This window comes from Globicephala melas, chromosome 2 (genome assembly GCF_963455315.2).
Source record: "Globicephala melas chromosome 2, mGloMel1.2, whole genome shotgun sequence".
In the NCBI taxonomy this organism is placed as follows: domain Eukaryota; kingdom Metazoa; phylum Chordata; class Mammalia; order Artiodactyla; family Delphinidae; genus Globicephala; species Globicephala melas.
In genome coordinates, this window is record NC_083315.2 from 27,990,317 (window position 1) to 28,017,215 (window position 26,899).

Below are 26,899 nucleotides of genomic sequence, written 5' to 3' on the forward strand. Positions count from 1 at the left end.
ACAGACGGAGGTTACTGGATGCCTACAAAGAAAGCAAGCTGTGGAGGCAGGCCTGAGAGGAGAGGGACCCTCTTCTGTAGCCTTCCCTGCCTCTGTGGGTAATTTACACAGCTCCCATCTGGTGATGCAGACAACAGATGATGCAGACAGTAGGTGATGCAGCAGGACTGCCTACCCCGAGTGGTGATGGAGCCTTTCTCCAGTACCGCTCTGCCCACAGGACTTAATCACGGTCATCCCTAAATGTATACAATTCATTTGAAACCCAACACACATATACCTTAGGTACTGATACCTGAGTTTTGTACACAGGAAATGAAGCAAAATGGACTAATGAGTTATTCATCATCATACTAAAAATGACAAAGAGTAAAAGACAGTAGCAAAGTTTTCTCAGAATACCTAGTCTCTCACAAAAGATAAATTGAATCAACGGACATAGTGTTTAGAAGCTTATCATGGCATGGTACCAGATATATACACACTTGCATATAAATTAAAATATAGATGTTGAAAATATATATTCAAAATAATTTAAAATGCTCTATCACATAAATATATGCACATGATTAAAAACCATATAAAATTAAAATTTTCTCTCTAAAGCATCCTTTCATCTGTTTTTGTGCCTTCAGTGGTAAATGCTCAAATCCTGGAATCGTTTCTGATTTTAAATCACCTTGTCCCTAAATCATAATTTTATGCTGTTCGACATTAGACATTATAAACAACATCCCTATGTACTGAGGATTCACCTACTTCTCATTTCCCCAAATTCTTCCCCCAAATATAGGTATATTACACTTTTTTAGTATTTTCAACTTTTGATATTAATCACATAATTTATTTCTTATTCTGTTAGCTATAGGTACTATAAAATAGAAGTCTATTGATTTCTGTTTTGTAGGATGATGACATTAACACCCTTTCATTACTAGCAGAGCTCTTGAAAATCGCACACCCACTAGGTACTGTCACAGAGACCTGCCCAACTTTAGATATATATACATGAAAGCCCTTTTTGATAAGGCTTATGATATTTCCCTAAGAGGAAATAACAGTACATTAACAGATGGGAATGAAAAGAACATTTTTAAATAGGGTGAGTTTTCAGATTTTGCCATATCTAAATCACAAACAAAAATTTCTGTTACTTGTTGAAACATATTCACAAAACAATCATGGCCCCATCATTATTATCATGGTGAAGTATCTTCAGCTCCCACACTCCCTCAGAACAATAAATGGGATTTAAATTGAGAGCTGTTCCTGCAGTCTCCTATTTTCTGTCTATGTCTCCATGTTCTGAACAGTTCTGCTGAACAGTTCTTTGTATATTAAAAAGTAGGCTATCAAAATATAATGCCAATTTAAGGTACAAGAATTATTTATATTAGTGTTACTGGGAGAAAAAAAATATGATGTGGTAAATTAATCTTTGTGCAGCAAAGTACTTCTTAAAATAGGTTTTCAGCATGCATGGTAATGAACTATTGCTATCTTTACTGAACAGACATCTTGAAATGACTATGTCCAAAGTTGTTTAAAATCCATTCCCCAAAATTTCAGTTTCAGCAATACAAGGAAGACTGATTTCTTACTTATAACATGGAACCACACAAGCCTCATTTTTTTTTTTTTCAAATCCTTTGCTCAATGTAGGAACTCACGAATCGGCTGTGACTTTTACATGCCTCCCTTTGACCTTCCCACTGATAATCATAATAATGCCTGGCTGCTGAGGATCAATCAGCTTTCATAAAGGCAGCCGCCTTCAGGTTAATTTCATATTATTAGTTTTACAAGTTAAAAAAACAAGCAAGACAGGCATAATGGCTTTCACTGCTATTTGCTCCCCTAAAATTATTTCCTGTGGACAATAAACAAACAAATTTTCAATTTGGTGAGGCTATAAATGTGCAGGCTTCATAAAAATTAAGTTAAATGGATGTGTCTGCAAGCTTGAGATTGTAAAGATTAGGGGAGATGCCTGTCGTTATAATTGCCGGCTCAGTTCCTCTGTCACTCAGGAGTGCCACAGCTGCATGAAAAATGCCCATCATAATCTAATTCTCAGATCAAATTCCCATCTTCAATATATCCTTTAATAAGGCTTCCATTCTCCATCTTTTAGCCTTAATTACCGCTCCCTGTCTCCCTTGACAACCAAATTAAAAAGTACATGCTACAACTCCATAATGAAGACCATCATTATAATAATGCCTAAAAATCACAAACTATGCTACCGCAAATGCAGACTAACCTTGTCAAGGTGGATGTCTTCTGATAACCAGATTTTCTATGGATAGCTTCAGCACTGGAAGATAAGAAATACAATTATATAATCTTTTATTGATTTTTTCCCCCTTTTTCCTCCTTACTATTATGTACAATTACCTGAGCAGTTTTTAGATTGTTGAAGCTGGAAGTGGAAAATTTATAAAGATTCACCCAGAGCAGGATGTTTTAACTCTTGGTTGAATACAGGTAGTTTCTGCTGAAAAATAAAGCCATGGCAGTTTGTGTAGAGAAAAAACTTTTGATTTCAGCCTGGAGCCACCAGGGTCTGTGTATGGACTTCAGCTTGTGTGACTTTGTGAAGGTCAGAGGATCAACCAGCCTAAGAGTCTTTGTCTGTGAATATAAGCAGTTTAACTTATGGTACCTTTAGAGATACTTTTGACCCTATTGTTTTTGGGCGTATCACAGCAAAAACAGACAACTTCTGTTTTTAATTTGCAGTTTTCCACCATGATTACAAATTTTCCATTATGCTGTTTCTAATATTTTGTTGTCAAGGTATAGCTATAACCTCCATACCTCCCTCAGGAATTTCTGTGCATGAACTTACACATTTGGTCTTTGTTCTCCTTGTTAGTATTGAGGTTGATCTCAGGTTGGTAAAATTAGGCTGTCCCTCAGCTGCCTGACCTCTTCTTTCTACTGCCCATGACTCTTCTCTGATCAGAACCATTTTCCATTAACTCATCCATGTGATGGTGGTTGGAGGTAGCTGGTGGTGGTGGGTTATAGTGGCTGTTGGTTGTGGTTGTTAGTGATGATGGTGTTAACAGTGAGTGATTGTTGCTTGTTGGTAGTGGATTGTGGTGGTTGGTGGCAGGGGTTATGAGCAGTGGTTGTTGTTGGTGGTGGTTGGTAGTTTTCAGTGGTTGATGGTGATAGTGGTGGTTAGTTGGTGGTGGTTATTGTTGGAGGTGGTGGTGGGTGATGGTGGTAATTGTTGGTGAATGGTGGTGGTTGTCTGTGGGTGATGGTAGTAGTGGTGAGTGGTTAGTAGTGGGTGGTGGTGGGTAGAAGTTGTCTGTGGTTAATGGTAACAGTGGTGGGGGGCATTGAGTGGTTGGTGGTGATGGCTGGTGTTAGCTATTGTTGGAGGTGACAGTGGGTGATGGTGGTAATGGTTGGTGGTGAATGGTGGTGGTTGTCTGTGGGTGATGGTGGTTCGTGGAGGTGGAGAAATTGCTGGCAATGCTGATACTGAGCCACACTGGAGGCCTTTGTATCCTCACATGACACTCTTGACTAAAACTACACGTTTCCTTTTATTACCACATTGCTTTTCTGGTTCCATTTCTCTCCATTTGCTCCTTAACTTCCTCTCCTGCATTTATCATGCTTACGGACTCTTGGACAGTTATACAGAAATGGAATCCAGGCTTCTGTAAGATTCAGTCACATCTTGCTGCTGTTTTGCATAATTTACAGCAAAGCTTCCAGCCTCAGTGAGTAGAGGGGTCTGAGGAAATACGTCTCAAGTATTTTTCAGCTTCTTACAGGGCTTCACAAATTGAAGTTCTCCTTACTACCTATATATATAACTACAGAGTTGGCTTTCTCCACCAGATGGAAAGTAAGGCAGTTTATTTTTATACTGCTTTGGGATATATGTAATATCACGTATTCATATATTTGCAGTCATGCCTATGCTTGACTGAATTTTTCATTTTTAGTGCAGATATTGATCACCAGAAAGGCAGAGTTCGAGCAGAAGCTTCTGAAACTGTGAAGGGTATTTTCTAGAGTCACTTTGTCAAAAAGCTAACAGGTAGGTAAACATAATTCAATGGGAATGTGTTTATTTATCCAGAAAAGATCTGTGATGAGTTGAAGGGAAGTCAGTTCAGTACTAAGAAATACAAACCAAATGGCACTGTCAAATATTAGGGTGGGCTACAGTAACGACTCTATGAGCAAAGATCATTTAAATAGTCCACCGACAGAGCAGTAGATTGGGGATTTAAAAAAATAGCAGTGTAATTGTTGATCATGGCTGTAGAAGTCAAGAACAGTTGAAGCAAATGTGTGAGGCAGTGTTTGGCAGGTAAGGGGATCCTGCAGGAAGGCCTGAACTCTAAACCTGGGAGCCTTTAATTACTGAGATGCCGGTATTGATTGGGACGACATCCGTGCAGAAAGGAAGGCCAGGAAGCACATCGTAAGAGAAGGGCAGGATTGTTTTCTTTAAGCAGTTTATTGAACTATCTACATGGTCTCAGGCGATTCCAACTCTAATCCTAGGAAACTGGAGGAACCTTGGGGAGTAAAAACACAGTGAGACCTTGACTGATGAGAGGTTTCCCGGCTTAGATTCTGGCTTCCGTACCTAGCTGCCGTGGTATTAGATGAGGTGGCTGACATCTTCCTTGTTTAATTAGTTTAACAATGTAAGCATATTTCTACACAAAGCCCCATTGTACTCCAATGAGCACCACATCTTATGTCATTGCACAGGATCCAAAGAATATTTGCTTTTGTAAAACAAATAATAAGATAGGTTGGTCAGAAACAAAATTTGATATTTTTTCCTTCAGTTGCAGTCATGTTCATTACTTTACCAATCATTAGTTCTTAAGTGCCAATTCTGTATTAATAAGCTAAGAGGACAGATACATTTCCTTATGTTACAGGGATGATGGACAATCAGGCAAACGGCATTGACAAGGGCTGACGGCGTGCTTGCTGTGTATCAGGAGCAGTTGTGTTTTTTTCTTTACCAGCCCATTTAAAGATAGCCACAACTTCACAAATAAGGAAAGTGAAACAGGATAACTAACAAAGTCACATATCTGAATATATGAAAGTAGGAAATATCTACCAGATAATTTTTTAAAGATTTAAATGGTAATTCAATCTTAATCCTCCACAAAACAAAATTTCACACCCAAACTTCATACAGGACTGAGATCTAATAACCTGTTATAGTAGCAATTCTATCAACACCAACTTGACTACTTCAGACTCAAAGACTGAAAAGTTAAGTTTCTTTTTCTTTTTTTTTTTTGGCCATGCCACACAGCTTGTGGGATCTTAGTTCCTTGACCAACGATTGAACTCAGGCCCTTGGCAGTGAGAGTGCCGAGTCCTAACAGCTGGACCACCAGGAAATTCCCTAGGTATCTTAATTATTTTAACCAACACAATATAGGCTGAAAAGGTATGATCTGGACCCCTTAATGTCAGTTGCATTATAATGATCTAATTTCTACTTATTGGACTTCAATTTCCCAGGGTCTTATTCCAATCTGGTTGCTATAACAGAATTCCATGCATTGGGGGTGGGGGTTTACAAACAATAGACATTTAATTCTCACAGTTCTGGAGGCTGGAAATCCAGGATCAAGGCATCAGCAGATTCGGTGTCTGGTGAGACCACACTGCCTGGTTCATAGATGGCATCCTTGTCACTGGGGTCTCACATCGCGGAAGGGATGAGGGAGCTTCTTTGGTTTCTCTTATAAGGACACTATCCCATTATGGGGGCTCCACCCTCCTGACCCAATCACATCCCAAAGGCCCAACCTCTTAATACTATCATCTTTGGGGGTAAGAATTTGAACATATAAATTTTAGAGAGTGCATGGTCAGTAAAATTTTCCCTTCTTCCCTTCTAGGTTCCGTAGCTGATCTAATAATTAAATTAGCATAAGACAGATCAACAGGAGAAAGGCAAATGTCATACATATGGGAGCTCCATAAATGGATGAGACTCACAGGCTAGTTAGGCAGTTGAGGCTTCTATACCATCCTGAACTATGGAGAGGGAGTAGGGGTCTGGGGTTCAAAGAGGACGAGATGACAATTTTCAGAAGAAGAGCAGATGTTTGATAAACAAACGTTTGCCCTGTCATGGAGATGTCTTTTGGATATACAAGTTCTCTCTGGTAACAGCTCTTCTGATACAGGCCCCCTATCCAAATTCTTCTGGACAGTTAAGGGAGAGTTAAAACATCCTGAGTCTGCTGGGTCTCAATTGCCTTCAGCTCAAAAGAATCCCCATGCCAAATGGCACATTTTGGGGTGGCATGTTCTGCTACTTCTTGGTCCCACTTGTGCAAATTCCCAAAATTTAAAGGCAAGAGGCTGATTTAGTAGATTCCCCCATCTCATTGAACCATTCATTCTCCTTCTCCTGACAAGAAGTCAGTTTAGTTAAACTCATTACAGAATGTGGTGATGCAGGTGGGCTCCCAAACATAGCCCTATTTTATGCAAGCAACTGGGTATTTAAAAAGGCATTTCTATGGAAACAACCATCAAAAAACGAGTAATAATGACAGTAGACTATAATTCCAGTTTTCTAGTTCTGAATTCAGTCAGTCTAGAAAAGTTCTAGACGTTGGGCTAGAAGCGTCTTCAGATGGAGTGAGGACAGGCAGTGGCAATCTGACAGATTCCCTGGTTTGCAGCTGGAACATCTGTGATAGCCTCTGAGTGGCTACACAACAACAGACAGAAAACTGTCCATACAGGAGCTGAAGTGGTGATTTATCTGAAGTTGAGATCAAGTTCAGTTTGCAGGGTTTCAGGAAAAGGGCAGTTTTAGTTCTCCATGATTCCAAGTCAAAAAGGTTGGGGAAACTCAGAAATGTTAGTTTGGAGAGCTGTAGCCAAATATTGGAGAAACTGAGAGAATTCAGGATCCAGTTAGTTCACAGATAGAAAACAAAACCACGAAGAATTAATAGCACTAGAATCTGACATCCATAAAGATAATACTGAAATAATTTCTCTATAATCAACTTTCTATATTTCTCTATCGTTCTATAAAACATAAGACTATTTTGTTTGCAAATTAAGTCTAGGTTCAATAAACTTGGTCTGGTTATTTACATAGGTTCAGCAAGAAGAGTAATTAACCATAGAAGCTCTTGGGTCTGCTTTGCTGGACGTTTTCACAAGGAATCACAGATTGGACTTTGTAAAAACCTCTGAGGCTAGAAAGCCAAGCCAAGGACCTGCCAACCCTATAGATTTGGGTAAATGTCTCTCTTCTTGTGGTCCCTTAAATATCCTGAAGTTCCTGGGCCTGCAAATAAGTGACCTGCCATATCATCTAGTAAAGCTGCTAGGAGCCCTATAAGCAAGGGGTTCCCATTTTTCCAAGGGGCTTTATTGGCTCCATAAGGTCAACCTTAGTTCCTTAAAGCTGTTGAGCATACTAGAGTCTATGCGTGTCTTTCTCAGATATGACATTACAGTCAAACCTTGGTAACAAGAGATTTACTTAACCTGAGAAAACAAAAGAATCAACAATGGTTCAAACAAAAAAGTCATAAAAATTATAATCATCCTCATCAACTCATTCAGTCCCATGAAATTCTTGTTCATCTTGATCTTTTGTTAGCAGTTTTATGAAGCAATATTCCAAGGAAATTTTGTTCTTTTAGCAGATGAGGTTTGTTTACACAAGTACACTATTGATAAAGCTTATTTTTAGGATCGCTAATAATCTCATTAGATTTTAGCTAGCTTGACCACACAAGAGAAATCCCTCCCTCCTAACTTTCTATATCCATTTAGTTTATCCTTTGTGTTTCTCACTCTGGAAAAATAACAAAAACAAACAAACAAAATTTCAGCCATTATACTTCTTGTTCCTTTAACAACACATCTCTATAACTCATACCTTTTCTTCTTAGTCAAGAACGCAACCTACAGTCTTCACATAGAGAGTTCTTTCCCTTATTTCTAGGGGGTTTAATCATATATATTAGAATTCTTAACTCTTAAAACCTTAATTTCTAGTTAAAACTAAGTCAGCAATAGTGAACTGTTACAGGCCACATTATGTAGACTGGCAAATGTATGAATATAGTTCATAATTTCTAGAAGCATATGCTTACATAGTACAATTTTAATGTAGCCCAAGACAGGTTTACTGACAGATCCAAATATCTTTCCAAAATGGATAACCATTAACTACTGAACATAGGTTTAAGTAATTGAGGAACGATCTAGATAGTCGATGAATTTCCATCATATAACTTAGGAAAAGTTTAAGAATGTAAATTACCAAAAAATTTGATAAACTATGTGAGCAGACATACCATAAAACATGGTATGTATTGAAATGTTCTTTTGTAAACTTGTATCCCACTTATATCAATTTAATTCACTTAACCACATTTAGATTAGTCACGAAACTTCATGAGGCATTCAGCTATCGTCTACGTTATTTTTCTCACTGACAAATTTTGTAAAAAAAACAAAAACAAAAAAAAACAACATGAGCTTATTTGACTAATAAACCCAGGTAGAATAAAGTTGTATGTCTGTATTATATTTAACATTGATAACTCTGAAGACATGTCTGTTTAAATTAAACCAATAATAAACTAGACTTCATTTACCAAATATTATCCAGATCATGTGAACTTAGAAAGCATTTACACTATTTTCTATTATATTTCTGAGAATTTAGAAATATTTGCATAGCACTTTTTTCATTATGCCAATTAAATAGAGCTATTTTACAAATTTTTTTTGCAATACCATCTGAACATAGAAAAATATCACATATCAATAAGATACATCCGTAGCCATACATAAACGTGTAGACACAAGCAGAGACTCTGTAGCTTCTGTCACAAAATTTTAGCCATGAATCAGGTACAAAAGTGTAGAACTCACTAGTTTATAAAAATGAATGCAAATTGTTTCTTACTAATATTTGTGAAGATGACTTATCAAGGACAAACACAGATCTTAATATTCTTCCCAAGTATTAGTGAAAATCTTTAGCTGTACTATATTTGGAAAGGGAGCTTCTACAGCAGTCTGTATTGTAAAGTCTTTTTCTTTTTGTTCTTTGGTCTTAAAGGAGCATGGGCAGCTTTTTAGTTACCTTCTGAGGTGTTTATATTTCAGACGTGGTAAGATTTACATCTTCAAGGAAAAGAAAAAAATGAAAGTTTTCTACTAGGAGTTTTGGCATATATTCCTCTATTATCAGAAGTCCAGGGTAGTTAACTATTTAAATTTTTCCTTTTTTCTTTCTTTACACTTAAGAGGACAGTCCTGTTTCCAAATCCTGATCTTTTATAATACATACAAGCACTTTGAGATTAACAGGTGAAATCTGGGGGATGGTAAAGACAGGTGGACTTTGAATTCTTTCTAGAGCTGCATTTCTGGATTTGCCAAGATTTGTGAGCTAAGAACAGTTGCTTTTAATTCCTTAAAGAATTAGGTTGCAGTCTGAATATCAAGATGTTGATCCACCTATCCACCCACCTACATCATCTTCAATTTGTTTCTCTTTATCAGGGAGAAGATTTCAAAACAAAATGGAAATAAAAAATTTCTATGTCTGGAGCTTCAGGGTTTGTAGTATGGCTTTTAAAAGTCTGTAAAGGCCTTCAAATATTTTCCTTTTTCTCCCCTCTGGGTATACAGTTCAATCTTTGATCAATTGTCTCTATAAGCCCCTGAACATCAACAAACAGCTGATCCATTTCCTCATCATCTTTAGGAGGGCCTGGGAGAAATTCTCATCATTTGTTTCCTTTGTAAGTTTTTTTTTCAGGGAACTGTCTGGCTTGTCTGTTAACACAGTATAATTACGGATGTAAGAACATCCCTTAGCAGCTAATCAAGATTCCCTGTGAGTGGGGCTGTGAATGTCCAGGAACTTCTGACAGTGGAGGTAAAAGGGTTTTATAATTTAAAAGACCTGCTGTCCATGGGATGTGAATTCTTTGTGGTGGGCGTCCAGGATACACCTGCAAAGGACATTGTACAGGAAGACCTGAAGCTGGAAAAGCCTGATTACAGAGCCCTGGAAAGTAGGAAGAATCGTAAGGAACAGCAGTGTGAGCTCTACACCTGTCCTGTTACTTCTGCTCAATTCACTCCTGGCTTTCAGCATTTACATGAGTAACCTGTACACCCCAAGACTGGAGAACAGGCCAGAGTGCTCTCCATGAATCTTGTGAGAAAAGGGAAGTTAAAGTAGGCAGCTGGGTGTTTTCTGGGCAAGGTAGAGGAACTTGGGGAGCTAAGGGAATTTTCTGAAGAGCTGGGGCCAAATTTTAAGAATTTATGTCAGATGGAACAAAAATTGAAGTCCACAAGTCTAATCTCTGTTTTTTTCATTTTGTTAAGGGAGCCCTAAGGCTGTTATACTTCTGTGTCCATTTTAAATAAATTTATTTATTAATTTTTCAGTTTTTGGCTGTTTTGGGTCTTCATTGCTGAGTACGGGCTTTCTCTAGTTGCGGCGAGTGGGAGCTACTCTTCGATGCGGTGTGCGGGCTTCCCATTGCGGTGGCTTCTCTTGTTGCAGACCACAGGCTCTAGGCACGCAGGCTTCAGTAGTTGTGGCACGTGGGCTCAGTAGTTGTGGCTCAGGGGCTCTAGAGCGCAGGCTCAGTAGTTGTGGTGCACGGGCTTAGTTGCTCCACAGTATGTGGGATCTTTCCGGACCAGGGCTCGAACCTGTGTCCCTTGCATTAGCAGGCAGATTCTTAACCACTGCGCCACCAGGGAAGTCCCTGAGTCCTTTTTAAATTTGTCTTTCCATAGCTACCAATAAGACAGTTGTTTAGGATAAGAGCACTCTAATTTTTTTTCAAATATATAAGTTTTTCCAATTCGAAGGCTTCATTGTCTGGCCACTGATGAATAGGATCTTATGTTAGTCTGTCTCAATAGTGGCTCAAACCAATAAGCCGATTCATGGCTTAAACATGGACACGCAAAGGGCCCCAAGAGAGGCAGCCTGACAAGACCCAGAAGTTCACTCCCACGGTGAGCCTCAAAGAGACCTTCGCTATCACAGACGGTAATGACAGTATAGTGAAAATGGTGTCTGGTTTCCCACAAGAAAGCGAGACACCTCCATTCACGGACCCACTAACCTGCAACACCAGGCAGGTGCTACTGCAATGAGACTTTTACAACTCTGACAATACAAAGGTTGAGAAGGACAAAGGCCTGTTTGGGCCTGGGACCCCTTGTGACAAACTCCCTTGAGAGTGGGCACAGTCGGACAAAGACTGCTGCTTGTGACTTTGTGTCAGGAACCCCAGCCTATTTAACTGGGCACCAAATGCAGGCAGGTACTTTGCACCTTCCGGCTGGTGGAAACCAGAGAATCTTTCACTGGTCACAAAGCCAAGCTGTCGGGACATAGAACAAGATGAAAGGTCCCTGGTTTTTACACAGGGACCCACAGCAAAGTCTGTGTAAAGAGACGTGGGCCCGGGGAGAGCAGTGAACTCACCAGTGTTTGAGGCTGACTTGAACAAAGGCGTATGGGACCTGCATTCTACCCTATGGCTCACCCTCCTATGACAAAGGACACGAAGGACAGCAATAAAGGAAAACAATGACCCTCTCTGGGAAGAAAGGGATCAATAGAAAACAAGAGTATTCATAACAAATCTTTACCAGAGTCGCTATACCCAAGGCACTAGTCCACACAAATAATCTAAATTTAGGGAAAAAAAAAAAAAAAAAGACTCACCATTCTTACTTCCAGCAGCCCCTGCAGGCAGAGACCTGGAAGAGGGTGTGGTAAGAATTCTTACCTTCTCCGGACTCTTCTCAGAGGTTCCAGGCTCTCTCAGTTGCAGCCCCTGCCCCGCACGTCGGCAGCATCCGTCCAGTGGAGAGACCTCCACAGGTCACTAGACCTGTCCCTTCTCCCCTTCTGGGCTGTTTGGCTGGAATAGTAATTAGATGGACATAAGACAGATTAGCAGGAAAAAAAAGTACCACATGTACAGAAACCCCAGCAAAATATGGGACTCCCAGAAAAAGTGAGGCTTATATACCATCCTGAGCTAATGAGAATGGGGCAGGCACCTGGGGCTTCAAAGGGGAGGAAGACAGTTTATGAGAGCTGACAAGAGATTTTGGTAAACATATATTTGCCCTGCCATGCAGACAAGTCTCGCTGATGTAAAAAGTTATCTCTGGTAACAGCTCTACATCATGGTACAGGCCCCAGGTCTAAGTGCTTTTTGGCAGTTAAAGGAGAGGTAAAAAGCTTTTCCTGAGTCTGCTGGGTCTCAGCTGCTTTTGGCTCAAAAGAATCCGAATGCCAAGATAGCACATTTTGGGGTGGTATATTCTGCTCCCCCTTGGGGGACACAAAACAGTCTGTCCATAGCATCCCGTATACGGAAAACCAGCAGCAGTGTTGGCATCCGCCACCTCCTAATGCAATCCATGCATTGGGAGTCAAGATCTGAATTTGTTGGGCGGGGGGGCACATTCCATCTACAGCATTTATATTTTTAGATAGTCTGTTTCATACCACAATCCTGCTTAGGGCTGACACTAAAAATAATGACAGTAACAAAACATTTACCTTACTTGTCAGCAAAAATTAACCATTATCTACTATGTCTCAAGCACTCTTAGAAGGCTTTAATTCAGAAAGACAAGACTTGGTCATTTGGAATATGTGACAAACAACACAAAGTGACTCATTTTGGATCTCTCACTGTGGATCATGTCTGTACCTGAGAGGAATCCATAAACAGGGGTGTGAGAGCAGTGTTGTGGGCATCTTGGTCATTTCAGAAGAAGAAGGTGCTCAAAAATGTGATCTATTTTGTGAGTTCCACCAAAAGTCATCTCAGCATCAGAAGAAAAATAGCACCCTGCCAGTTTCCTCCATGATTCCAGGCATTAAAAGGAGTGTCCTGCAGAGTTTACAGATGCATTTCACAGAGTTAGAGCCCTGGCTTCTAATCCAGGCTCCAGCATCCTCAGAGTGATTCATAGCCCCTCTGGATCCAACTTCTTCCATCTAAAAGTTTTGGAAAACAGAGTGTAATAGTCTCTTAACTCCTAGTCACAATCAATAGGAAAAACTCTTAGCACAATGCCTGTTGAAAGAACACTGATAAGTCTTAGTTATTATAAGGGGGAGTCTATTGGTTAGGAACCCAGACTTAGACGAGACTCAGGTCCATATTTTGGGTGTGCCCTAGACAACCTGTGAAGTGATGAGCATGTAACTTCCATCCTCTGTCTCCGTACTTCAAGTTCCTTAATTTATACATTACTTTATAAAACAGATGATAATGAAACCTACATCATAGAGACACTATGAGAATTGTGTTAATATTTGAGAAGCCCTGAGAATAGTGTCTGGCATGTGATAAGCAGTTTTAAGTACAGTTTAAATATACTGTTGTAATTTGAAGGAATCCATCTGGAAGGAAGGTCCAGGGTGTCTAGATCTTATAGGACGTCAACAACTATACAAAGGAGAGAGGGAACTTAGAAACTACCATCCCAACCTTATAGGTTAGTCAGGGTAAGAACATTTATTTTAGGGAGAGAAATAAAATGTGTATGAAGGTGTAGTGAGGGTGAAATTCAGAATAACTGTATTCTCAAAGTTGAAAATCCTAGAGTAAGTGAATGCACCTCAGTGTGAGTAAATGCAACTCTAGACTTTTTAAAAGGCTGCAAACATGCTAGAAAGTGTATAAGACAAGTCACTTATTCATAAATGGTGTGCATCTCATTCATTACAAGATTGAGAAACAATTGGCCAGTACACAAAATAAAATCACATTTCTGGAATTACCTGAAATGAAGTAAAAACTCTCTATATAAATATATTCAATATCAAATCAATTAAATAGTGGAAATTCTAGATGAATAAAATTGGAACTTAATTTATGGTATGCTTTTAAGATTGAAATCTAGAAAGTGACAAATTATTTTAATAAAAGTTATTTGATGGAAAAAGGGAAAATGTATGAAGTAATGCTATATGAAATAAAAAGAATCCAAAATCATTTTGCAAACATGTAAAGGGTTTAAATTCATAGGCAAGAAGGAAAAATAGATATCCCAAGATGTCATAGCCTCATAATTGCCATTTGCTTTTGTCCTGCCTCTCGTCTCCCTTTTGTTAAATTTAAATTCAATTAAATTTTAATTTTTAAATAGATATTTAACATTTGATAACATTTAAAATACTGAGATATGCTTGTTATCGCAAGCTCATATAAAGCCTGCTCATGGTCATTGATCTTTTCTCCTCATCGTGACTTAATGTCTTTTAATACAGAATTTCCTATGCTTTTGTTTTGAAGCATATAGAAGATTAGGTTTTCTGTTGTTTTCCCATAAATCATAACCCATTCTCTGAAGAGACATGAACTACAGGTCTTGGGTAGAGTGTTAACAGCAAGTAAGTCCATCAGAAGAAGAATGTATATAATCAATTTGGCTTTTCTCTAACAGAAATAATTCTGACCACAATTTAATAAAAGGATAAGTTAAGCAAAATATGCATTTAAAATCCAAATCTTTAAACTCATTTCTAATTGGGTTTAAGGGAAATTTTACAAATAACATGAACAATTCCACTAAATTATAAAATAATATAAAAATTAGGGAAGAATTTAAAAGTCACAAAAATAATCTAAAAATTATAATTAAACTCCAATTTAGTAAAATTAACAGAATACAATATGAATAAAAGTACTTTCTTATAAAATGTCAGAAAGAATTTTTTAGAAAGCAATACCATTTACAAAAGAAAACAATGTACCTCTGAAATATTCTCAAAAGTATATAGTAAACTGTCACATAGACTATGCCAACATTTTATTGAATTATATTAAAGTAGACTTAAAGGAAAGACATAATATTTTAATAAGAATACAGGACAGTCATTTTTCTAATTTATAGATTCAATATATTTCCATGAAAATCTCAAATGAACTTTCAAAGAACTCAGCTAGCTCATATGAAAGTTTAGGTGGAAGGGTAAATATTCATGAACAGCAAAGACACTTCTGAAGAGTGTGGATGCTGGAGAAAACATTTTCTAACATATCAAAACACTTTGAATCTATAGCCATGAAGATGGTATAGCACAAGAGAAAAACTGAAAACAGAACAGACTACACCAGAACTTGTCCACGAAGACTATGACAGGGTGCTATTGGGCTCAATAAAGGGTGGACTATATTATAATTGGTGTCAGGACAGGTAGTTATCCATGCTAGAGCATTCAAGTGGGTATCAATTTTAAACTATTTCAAAAACCACCATCACAGAGATTAAAAGGATATATAAAGTATTCAAAACTTCCCTTTCATAGGAGTATAAAGAGTATTGGTCATGACCACTGAGAATAGAAAAAGTTCTATAATAGCACCCCAAATGCACTAACCATAATACAGAAGATTGAAATATTAAAATACATTAAAGATCCCCTCTTTACCCACAGAGACAAAAAAGTGAAAACATGAGCTAATTAATAACTGGGAAAATACATTTTCAAAGACATACTAACTAGAAGATATAAGGAATGTACATATAGCAGTATGAAAGACCAAAAATAGAAGGCAAAATACCCAAATGTTTAAAAAATAATACACGAAGCAATGTATGAAAGTATGTTTAACTTTTCTTATAATGGAAAGTTCAAAATAAGATAAGAGTAATATACTTTTTACAATGACTAATTTGGCAAGAATAGTAAAGTATGACCATACTCACTATAGGTGAGAAAAAAGAACCAACTGAAATTCTTAAAAGCTATTGGTGTAGAAGCTGACAACACTCTGGAAAATAATTTGGAGTCATTTCAAACTTGAACATGCACACATATTCCCTAGCAATGCAGCACACTCCCAGAGAAAGGTCACACACAAGCACAGCAAAATAATCTCAGGAATGCTCGCAGCAATGCTGTTGATAACAGCCAGAGACTGTACACAGTGGAAACATCTATTAATGGGAAATGGATAAATAAAATATGGCATATTCACATGATAGAATAATATACAGCAGTGGAAGTAAATGAACTACAGCTATATAGAGAAAGGAGCTAAATCTCACAAGGATGGCATGGAGTGGAAAATAAAAATTCAAGACACATAGCATAATGCTATTTATATAAGGTCAAAAGTACAAAACTAAACAATATGATGTGTAGGAATACATACTTTGATAAAACTAAAGAACAAAGGAAAGAAACAGAATCCAGGAGAGCGGTTTCCCCTCTAAGTCAGGCAGGAGGATGGGTTTTCGGAGGAGTACACCGTAGCTTACATGAGATTGCTGATATGTTACTTCTCAAATTGTATGTTGAGTTCATGAGCATTAACTCTATTATGCTTCATAAATTAGTCTGTATTCTCGAATACATAAAGCCTTACATTTTATACATTTACAAAATAAATCCTGATGTATCAATAATAAAATTGTAAGTAATTATCTTTTACCGTCTGAATGTAAAAACTAACAAGAAAAATAAGTTACCAGAAGTGTTTCTGAGTATAAATGGAAGTAATCCCGACTGTATATTCATTAAAACAAAGTTCTGATATATTAGTCTCGAGATGAGTGATCTGAAAGGTCAAGATGCTAAGATATGCTCTCATTATGAAAAGAAAGTCTTCAAAGTGAACTAATCAAGGCTTCTCAAATTATGACAGGGATTAAAACCTTGACACAAATGTGTTTTGACAGTAGTCAAGGGATTCAGAATAAGAGTCTATAATCAACTAACTCCAAAAAAGAAGTCACCATCAGAAATACTTTGTACAAGAAACACAAGCAAGGGCCCTCAAAACTAAGGCAGATGAGAACGAGCCTTGCAAGCATCTAAATCTGATTTGGGGAAAGGAAATCTGAAGTTTGTAAGTTAACACCTAGAAGTACAGGGAATTCCATGTGTGCTTACACAGAATTTTTAATCTTACGATCCTACAGCCCACAGAAGCTTAACCACAGGAAGACAGAGAAGGCTTTTATTAGGCCACAGTGCCCAAAAGCACAAAATGCTCACCAAAGACCAACACTGCAACACAGTTATGTTTCAAACAACCACAAACCCACAATTTCAGAGGACATGCTGCTGCTACTATACTTAGGCTACAAACCTTTTCTTGCCTAACAAGATACCTTATAGTCTGTTTAGATAAAATTAGACATTTCAGTAGACATTTGAGAGAACTGTGCAATAATTCACCTAACAATTGAAGGATTATAGTACAGCCTAAGACTTAACCAATTCTAATTGAAAAGACCTAACATCCTTTCTTTATAGGTTTTTTAAAAATTGATAACTCCTCAAACATACTTTTACAGCATTTCAGCCTTCCGAGGGAATGATGGCAAAAATGCCTACCAACAAACATAAAGGGATATTATCCCATATTATACATACATCCATACATTCAAACACATTAATATTTATATATGGATGTGGGTACACAAAATTCAATTGTATTTGGGTTAATGAATGTACGCACACAAATGAGATTCTATTAGTCAAATATCTACTGAGAAAACTCAGCATAGATATTATTACAACTTACATACTTAGTACTTTGAATAAGCAACTTACTGTATTTTATTAAGTAAAGGACAATAATGGGTTAAGACAGTGGAAACAGATTCACTGTATCTAAGAAATTCTCTTCCCAAATCTTGCATACTAAAGCCATTTAAAATAAAAATCTAAATCTTCAAAGATGGGAACAGAAGAGCAGAAAGCCTTAAGCCAATATTAAATCTGGAAACTAGATGGACAAAGAGAAACTCACTTAGCAGACCCAACGAGGCACCTATAAGCCTATGGTGAGGAAAACAAAACCACCCCGATTTAAATGCAGACTCCCCTGAGCAGCTCAGGAGCAGCACCCATACTGCTGGAATCGGGGATGAAGGACTAAACGAAAGAGGTAAACTAGGGTGGTTAATTTTATGTGTCACCTTGGCTGGCCACCAGGTCCCAGAACATTTGGTCAAACATGACTCCAAATGTGTCTATGAGGGTGTCTCTGGAGGCAGTGAACATTCAAATCAGTAGACTGAGTAAAGTTGATCACCCTCCATAATGGGGGTGGTACCACTCCACTAAGGTGAAGGTCTGAACAAGAAGACTGTCCCCTGAGTAAGGGGATTCCTCCTGCCCGGGTGCCTTTTTGAACTGAGACATGGGCTCCTCTCCTGCCTGGGGACTCAAACCAAAACATCCGCCCTTTCTGGGTCTTGAGGCTGCTGGCCTTAGGAACGAACTAAACCATGGGCTCCCTGACTCTATTTCCTTACTGCATGTCTTGGGACTTCTCAGCTTCCATATGGTGAGCCAATTCTTTGTAAGTAATCTCTACTTCTATTTACACACATCCTGTTGTTCTGTTTCTCTGGAGAGCCCTAATATAAGTGCATGGGATCTTCTTGAGAAGCAATTCAATCCCCAGATTGTTTTCCTCATCTCCAGGCTCTCAGGTGACTGTCCTTCCTCCAGTTCACTCAGAAGCCTGCAGGTTTATCCTGGGTGGAGGGTAATGGGTTCTCAGGACTGGGAAACATCAGATACACTTGAGGGCATGGCTCTCATTCTCCAAACAAAAGAAGTAGGTCCACTCCGCTCCACTGGAGGCTGCCCCCAAGCAGTCTTTCAAAACTTGGTTCACAGAGCACTGTTAGATGGATCCCTACCTTTTGGGAAGAGATTTGATGACCCTTTTATGAAGCACCTGAGCTAAGCAAAAAGAAAGATATAGACAGAAGGTTGTATGCTCCACAACAAACGTTTTAGCCACTAGATCATCTTGAGATCAAGCTCAATATTGACAAATCCCATCTTCTCAGAACTTCCAAAGAGTTTATTACATTGTTTTCATTTATAAACAGATAATCAACAGACTGATATCTGAGGAAAGTCTATGACATGAAATAAGAGGTTTTAGAAATCAGAAAACTAGTAAACAACTCGGAGATTACACAAGGAGGAAAACATTCAAATATATTATCATTAAGATTTCCAGAGTAATAGAAGTTACTGTATACATGAGACAAGGACAGTGCTTCTCATAAAAAACATGCTGAAAAAAGCTTTTGATAAATATCTCAGTTATAATTAAACCTCAATAGAAAAACTGAAAAATACAGATGAACTCTTCTAGAAAGTAGAAAAACATGGATAGCACCAAAGATAGGAAACTTGAAGGCCCAAACCTAAGAGTCCAACATATGAATGATATTGGAAGTTTCTGAGAAAAATTTAAGAGAAGGGGGAGGGAATCAATAATCCAGAAAGAATCCCAAGAATGAAGAATCATTTTCTAAGTCAAAAGGGCCCACTCAAGTAACAATTCAATGGATAAGACTACACACCCCACACTACGACGCCTCTAGTCTTATTTAAAAGATAGTAATTAGAACATCTTAACATTTCTCAATAGCAACATTAGAAGCTAGAAAACACTGAAATTATTTCATACACTGAAGGATAATTTTAGACTTAGAATTCTATTCCCAAATTATTACTCAAATGAGGAATAAAGGCACCATTATTTTTTATTTTAAAAACAAAACCTTATCATATTATATTATTCCTCATACATTGTTTGTCAAAAGCTACCTGAGGACGTGCTTCACCAAAACAAGGGCATAAATCAAGAAAGAAAGATACAAGGTTCACAGAAAATACAGGAAGGAGGCAAAGAGAAAACCAAGATGATGGTGAAGGAAATTCTGATGACTACCATGGGTGAAATGCAGAGGGCAACTTACTCCAAATCGGAATAAGATCAAAAATCTTTGGCCAGGAATATGGCAGTGACTTTCTTCCAAAACTATGTTTCCTTCCAATGACAACTGGAAATTATAGGATCATTACTTTGATCAGAGATCTTTGGACTGAAGATCTTTTGGATCTTTCAGTGGTTACCCTGAAACTTGGTGTTCTTTTGTGAGTCAACTTCTTGTAAGAGCATTCTGATTTCCATGGAATATAGAAGAAAATGCAAATATGCCCAAATAAGATTAAACTCTGCTCTCTCTATATATAATCTCTCTGAAAGGATATAATAACATGATATTGATTATCTCTAGAGAGGAAAACTGAGTGGTTGCTGGAATAGGTTATGAAGCAGAATTACGTTTTTATGCCTTTCTTACTTCTTTTGAATTTTCATCATAAACGTGATTTATTCAAATTGAATAAAATACATTTTCTAAAGACATTAGCAGCAAATGCCAATACAATTTGAGCCAGCAATTTTACTTCTAGGATTCAGTGATCTATTTAGAAAGTTTTTCATTGCAGTATTGAGCTAGAAAGTTATCAGAAATGATCCAAATGCTGGTTATCAAGAGACTAGAAAAGAAGTGATAGGTGGTAGATAAAACTCTTTACAAACACAAAAGTGTGAATAACCTAGTTAGGTACTGATAGAATATTTTCTAATATTCCTTGTTAAGTTAAAGAAGAGCAAAGTTAAGAATGCATAACATGCTACCATTTGTGTAAAAAGAAAAGATTAAGTTTTATATATTTATTGCTTAGATATGCATAAAATGCATGTGAAAGGATAAGAGATAACTGCTACTGAAAACATCAGTTCCATCTAGAAAAGAGAAATTCTGCTAAGAGAACATGGATGGTAAGCAGTTTTGCTGCATTTCTTCCTGTATTTTTTACATTTTGAACATGTGCTGTATCACCCCAAAGTTTACTTTATAGGGTCAAGTAGAATAAGAAATGATTGGAAAAATCAAATGAAGATGAGTGATCTAAGGAAGAATATACTGTATACAGAATTTACGTTTTCAAAGAGGTGGTGTTATTTAAGATGGACTTGAAGGAGGTATGTTCTGGAAGAGTCTCTTTCTCTATTTGAATGAAAGGGAGAAACTGGTCAGGATTCTAAACCTTCAGGCAGAGAAAAACCCTTAAGTACACGGAGATGAGTCTCTATGGAGCACATTAACAGTGGATATTCCAGGATGACTAGAGAATAGGGAATATAGAAGAAATTAGAATAAAGCTGAGCATTTACATTGCACAACTGGTACTGAGCGCTTGGCATTTCCTTATGAATAGCTGGAATGTAAATGAAAGTTTGAGACTAAAAGGGACCCAAACGATAAGTCCAGAAATTGCATTATTTACAATCATTCATAATTTTAAACTTTCCAAATGTGGTTTATTTTATGGAAGGATTTGTTAGAATATTAATGACATCCTATATATTAATTTACTCCTATTATATATTTATTTTTTATGGTATCTTGCTTAGAGTTTGTTGACCAACTGCATGGACTGTCATGTGCGCACGTTTGTGTGTGTGTGTGTGTCATAAAAGTTAGGACACCTCAGTTTGTCCAAACCTTTGACATCAGTGTGGCCATGACAATGCACACCAGGTGTGTCCCCTGACATCCTCCACCCACTCTTGACAGCACTTTAAAAGATAACTAGTTCTGGCTCATGGACTCTGAAAACAGTTCAAATTACATAAATACTTTTAGTTATTAAGTCATTTGAAAATATTAGGCATTGAGTTAATATCTACAGTGTTGAAATACTAAATCCATAAAAATTCATATCTGCAAACAAAACTGTATTAAGCAGAGTAAATGAATTTACCTATGAGGTAAAGTAAGCAATGTATGCAGTCCCTTCCAGATTGTTAAGATAATCTCTGATTGCCATTTAATGCATTTATTAATCAGCTATTTTGCAAGATTCTGGGCATAAGAATAAATAAAAAGTAGCTCCTACTTTTTTTTTTTTTTTTTTTTTTTTGCGGTACGCGGGCCTCTCCCATTGCGGAGCACAGGCTCCGGACGCACAGGTCCAGCGGCCATGGCCCACGGGCCCAGCCGCACCGCGGCATGTGGGATCCTCCCGGACCAGGGCACGAACCCATGTCCCCCGCATCGGCAGGCGGACCCCCAACCACTGCGCCACCAGGGAAGCCCCAGTAGCTCCTACTTTTAGGAAGGGCACCTACAGACAAAAAGCGATGGCAAAAAATATTCCAAAAGAAAACTAGAGTAGCTATGCTTTACCAGACAATATAGACTAAAAGACTAGTGAGACAAAGAAGGTCATTACATAATGACAAAGGGGTCAATCCAACAAGAGGATATAACATTTGTCAATATTTATGCGCTCAACATAGGATCACCTAAATATAAAGCAAGTAGTAAACAGACTAAAGAGAAAAGTACGGCAATAATGGTAGGGAACTTTAACACCCCACTTATATTAATAAACAGGTCATCCAGACAGAAAATCAATAAGGAAACATTGGACTTAAAGAATATGCTAGGCTAGGGCTTCCCTGAGGGTGCAGTGGTTGAGAGTCCACCTGCCGATGCAGGGGACACAGCTTCGTGCCCCCGTCCGGGAAGATCCCACATGCTGCAGAGCGGCTAGGCCCGTGAGCCATGTCCGCTGAGCCTGTGCGTCCGGAGCCTGTGCTCCGCAATGGGAGAGGCCACAACAGTGAGAGGCCCGCATAACGCAAAAAAAAAAAAAAAAAAAAAAAAAAAAATTGAGGTATGAGGCACATAAGTAAATGGAGAAACAGCCCGAGAAAATTAAAGTGAGTTGAAAACTGGTCATTGATGATCCGGGGGAACATAGCCCAGAGTGCTCCCCAGTCAGGATGGTAGAACCCACAGTTGTGCTGGGGGCGGAGTCAGTCTTCTATTTTGCTGTGTTGTTTTCTCAGACTTAACTTATTCTAGCACAAAGCCTAATCTCTCTGTGCCCACAAAATGCACCAACAATACGAGGACTGTCATAAAATGGATTGTGGTTGCACCACTGTTAGCACCAGTTCAGACAAATCATGTCTTATTCAAAGTGTAAAAATCACCCTTAATATATAATAAATGAGTACCTGCAAAATAATTTGTTAATTAAAACAAGGTCTTGGTAATTGTCTAAGTAAATTCATTTTGAACAAGTGGAATATCATACCATAAGAATTCATAGGCATCTGAGAAAGTAAGATTTCTCCTAAGTGTTTTAAGCTTTTGTGATGGTTCTATTGCTTATAATTCTGAAAGTATGAAAGCAAATAACTTAAAGGTCAATGAAAAACCCCTTGAGATATATTAGGAAGCTCAAAGGGGGGGAAAAGTCTTGTAGAATAGTATCATTACTCAAAAAATAGTATCAGTATACAATGACATTAGCATCTATACATTGTGCAAAAACAAGACTGAAAATGGAAAAAAATTCAATATAAGATCAGTGGGAAATGTTTTACTCAAGAAAACATGAATGCAAATCATGTTCCTCCTTCCAGGATGCACTCATCCTTCCTATCACCCCCAGTTAGAAAGTTAAGATCCACAGGATGTTTAAAGTATTGGTCATGCACTGAGCTGCATAACAACGAAGAGCACTGGATTCTACTGCAGCAGACCCACTCTCATCAGCAATATGCTTATACGCCTCAGACCTTCTAAGACTCAGCAAGTGGAAATCTTGTCAGCGTGTGGTTTTTCTGCCCTTTCCTGGCAGCTGTCAGAACTGTACTGATGTAGCAGCCCGCAGCACATTATTGTCCCAAGGAAAGAAACAGCACATCTGACACTGCAAGATCTGACCCACTGCTTTAATTAGCTTTTTTTTTTTTTTAAACAGGAAGGAATCTGGAATGACAGCAATCTTCCCCTCTCCTATCTGCATTTGAGTTTGCAAGAGGCATTCAGAATCAGCTGTGGATCCAGTCAAAATTAACTGAAATATCACCTTAAATACTCTTGTATGATTGAAGATATTTATAAATGATAGCACTTCATTTTGACTGAGATTCTGACAAAGCATACAATTAAACTTCCCTGAATGCAAGCTAAAAGAAACATATATTTTAAAACCTTGAGATATAGCTAGATATGTTCATAATTTGCCAAGTTTTAAATCCCTCCTGAAATGGTCCCTTTTCAGTTAACTCCATTGCACATGGAATCAGTGGAGTCAAGACATACAACCCACTAAATGCACATATTTATCACTGAGTCCTGTGTCTACAGAAGTGGCAGCTGTTATTTTGCTCTTCGGTAGCAGAGAATGTCCAACAGTTTTGATTTTCAAGGAGCTGACCCTTTATTTCCACCATTCCGCCAAAAAAGCAATGATATGAAATGGCAGGAAGATTTCTCAGTGCCTTGAAGACAAGATTTGAACAACCAGACCTTCCTCCCTTCTGATCAATTGTAAATTGACAAAAACAAACCACAGCAATTTAGATTTAGGGGAATCTTTTATCTCATTATCAAGATCCTTTAATTTGCAGAGAGTTTCTTAGAGCCAATAAATACCTCTACCCTCTGTCTTCATCGGATGTAAGAACAGATGAAAGAGAAGTGTAATGGTTTTGATTCCATTAGGACCTCGACATTAGTGGGGGAACAATTATAAAAGTAATTGACTGTGCTTTACTGGCATCGGGAGGGGGTCGTTCTGAAGACCTATCCTGCTCTGAGGTTAGTGCTGATACCATTCATCCTCTGTTGTGTGCCCATGTGTTAGGGCTGCACCCCTTAAAGACAATGAGCATCTTCCCAAGATTCAAAGCACAACAGAAGACACATCATGAATGGTCGGTTCCCGCTGCCTGCGGTCTACTGTTCACACCCCTGCTCTGTCAGGGAACCAAAAATAAGACGTCGTTCACCTCTGGTGATGCATAATTTAACGATCCCTAAGTGTCCTGCAAAACTTTTAGTGTTGATATAGATTAATTCACAGGACACAGTCTCAGGTGTATTTACACAGAGGTGTTCCCTGTCTATTAAGAACTTATATGGTCCATACTTTTAAATAAAATTTTATATCTGAATAGTTTTATGTTCACTGACAGAATCTGAAGATACCATGGAGAATTCCCAGGTATTCCAGGTTCAGGTCCTGTTATTGAAAACATGTTACGTTTTGGTACATTTATTACAACTAGGGAACCAAGCTGATACATTATTATTCTTTGCTAACATCCATATTTTATTCCTATTTCAGTTTTTCCCTAATGTCCTTTTTCTGTTCCAGGATCTCATAAAGGGTACCCTGTTACATTCAGTGGTCAAATCTCCTTAGGCTCCTCTTGGCTGAGACACTTCCAGCTTTTTGGGGTTTTTGATGACCTTGACAGTTTTGAACAGCTCTGGTCAGGTACTTGGTAGACTGTCATTCAAATGGAGTTTTTCTAATATCTTTCTCATGATTAGACTGAATAAAGATTTTGGGAGAAGGACCAGAGGTAAAGCACCATTTTCATCACAAAATATCAAGAGTAAATGCTGTCAACATGACTTATCACTGTTGGTGCTTACTTGTATCACCTGGCTGAGGTCGTGTTTGTCAGGTTTTCCACTTAAAGTGTTTTCCTCCTTTCCATTCTCTTCTCTTTAAAAGTCAATAAACGCAACCCACCCTTAAGAAGAGTTAATAATACACCTCCTTGAAGATAGAATAGCTACATGATTTAAAATTCCTTTGCACAGAAGACTTGTCTATTTTTGCCATTTATATATTCAATTTACATCAGTATGGACTCATGGAAATCTGTTATACACTTTGGTATATAATCAACTACTACTTTATTGTGCTGTTCAAATTGTTCCAGATTTGACCATTGAGAGATTTCTGTTGGTTCCTGTGCCCTTTGCCATGCTCTCATTGTTTCTATACTTTGTTTTTGAGCATTTCCTTTTTTCTAGTATTACCAGATGCTCTGGGATCCTTGTGTGCACTCCCTTCCCCACTCCTACGGTCAGCCATTTCTCCAAGATCCCTGGATCCTTTGATCAGAGTGGTTTTAGAAACCAAACTCTGGGCTCTGGGTGTGTTCAATTCTACTGGGCTGTTGTTGCTTCCTGGTCTTGTCAGCTGACACAGCAAGAAAACATGTATTCTAATTTCTGTGTATACAAATATGTAGATATTTTTCTGTGTATCCATTTGTATCTATATGAAGTAATATATGAGTTCATTGATGTCTCCAACTCTAATCCAGTACCACATGGATCATTCAGTATCTTCCCTTTGTCTGCAACCTTCCACTCTAACAGTCAGGAACTTGGCCTCACCCACCATCTGCCACTCATGTACTTAATTGTTCACGGCCAGGGTCCATGTATGGTGGTTTCAGGATTGTTAACCTGCATCCTGTGGGACCTTCGTCCACTGGAGTACAGAGCCACGCACAGCTCCCTCACCTTTCAGACTCTGCTCATTTACAAATTCACTCAAGTTGGTACCTTTCCCCCCATGCTTTCAGTGAAATGGTTTCATACAATGTTTACATACATGTGCAGAAGCTTCTGTCCCAGTCTGCGTTCTACTCTGGGATTCCCCAACCTCCTAAATTGTTTTTATTTTTATTTATTTATTTATTTTTATTTATTTTTGGCTGTGTTGGGTTTTCATTGTTGCCCACGGGCTTTCTCTAGTTGCAGAGAGCAGGGGCTACTCTTCATTGCAGTGCGTGGGCTTCTCATTGCGGTGGCTTCTCTTGTTTTGGAGCACGGGTTCTAGGCGCATGGGCTTCAGTAGTTGTGGCTCGTGGGCTCTAGCGCGCAGGCTCAGTAGTTGTGGCGTGTGGGCTTAGTTGCTCTACCGGGATGTGGGATCTTCCTGGACCAGGGCTCGAACCCATGTCTCCTGAATTGGCAGGCGGATTCTTAACCACTGCGCCACCAGGGAAGCCCTAAATTGTTTTTATTTTTGTTTTTGTTTTGTTTTCCGGTAGGCGGGCCTCTCACTGTTGTGGCCTCTCCTGTTGCGGAGCACAGGCTCTGGACACGCAGGCTCAGTGGCCATGGCTCACGGGCCCAGCCGCTCCGCGGCCTGTGGGATCTT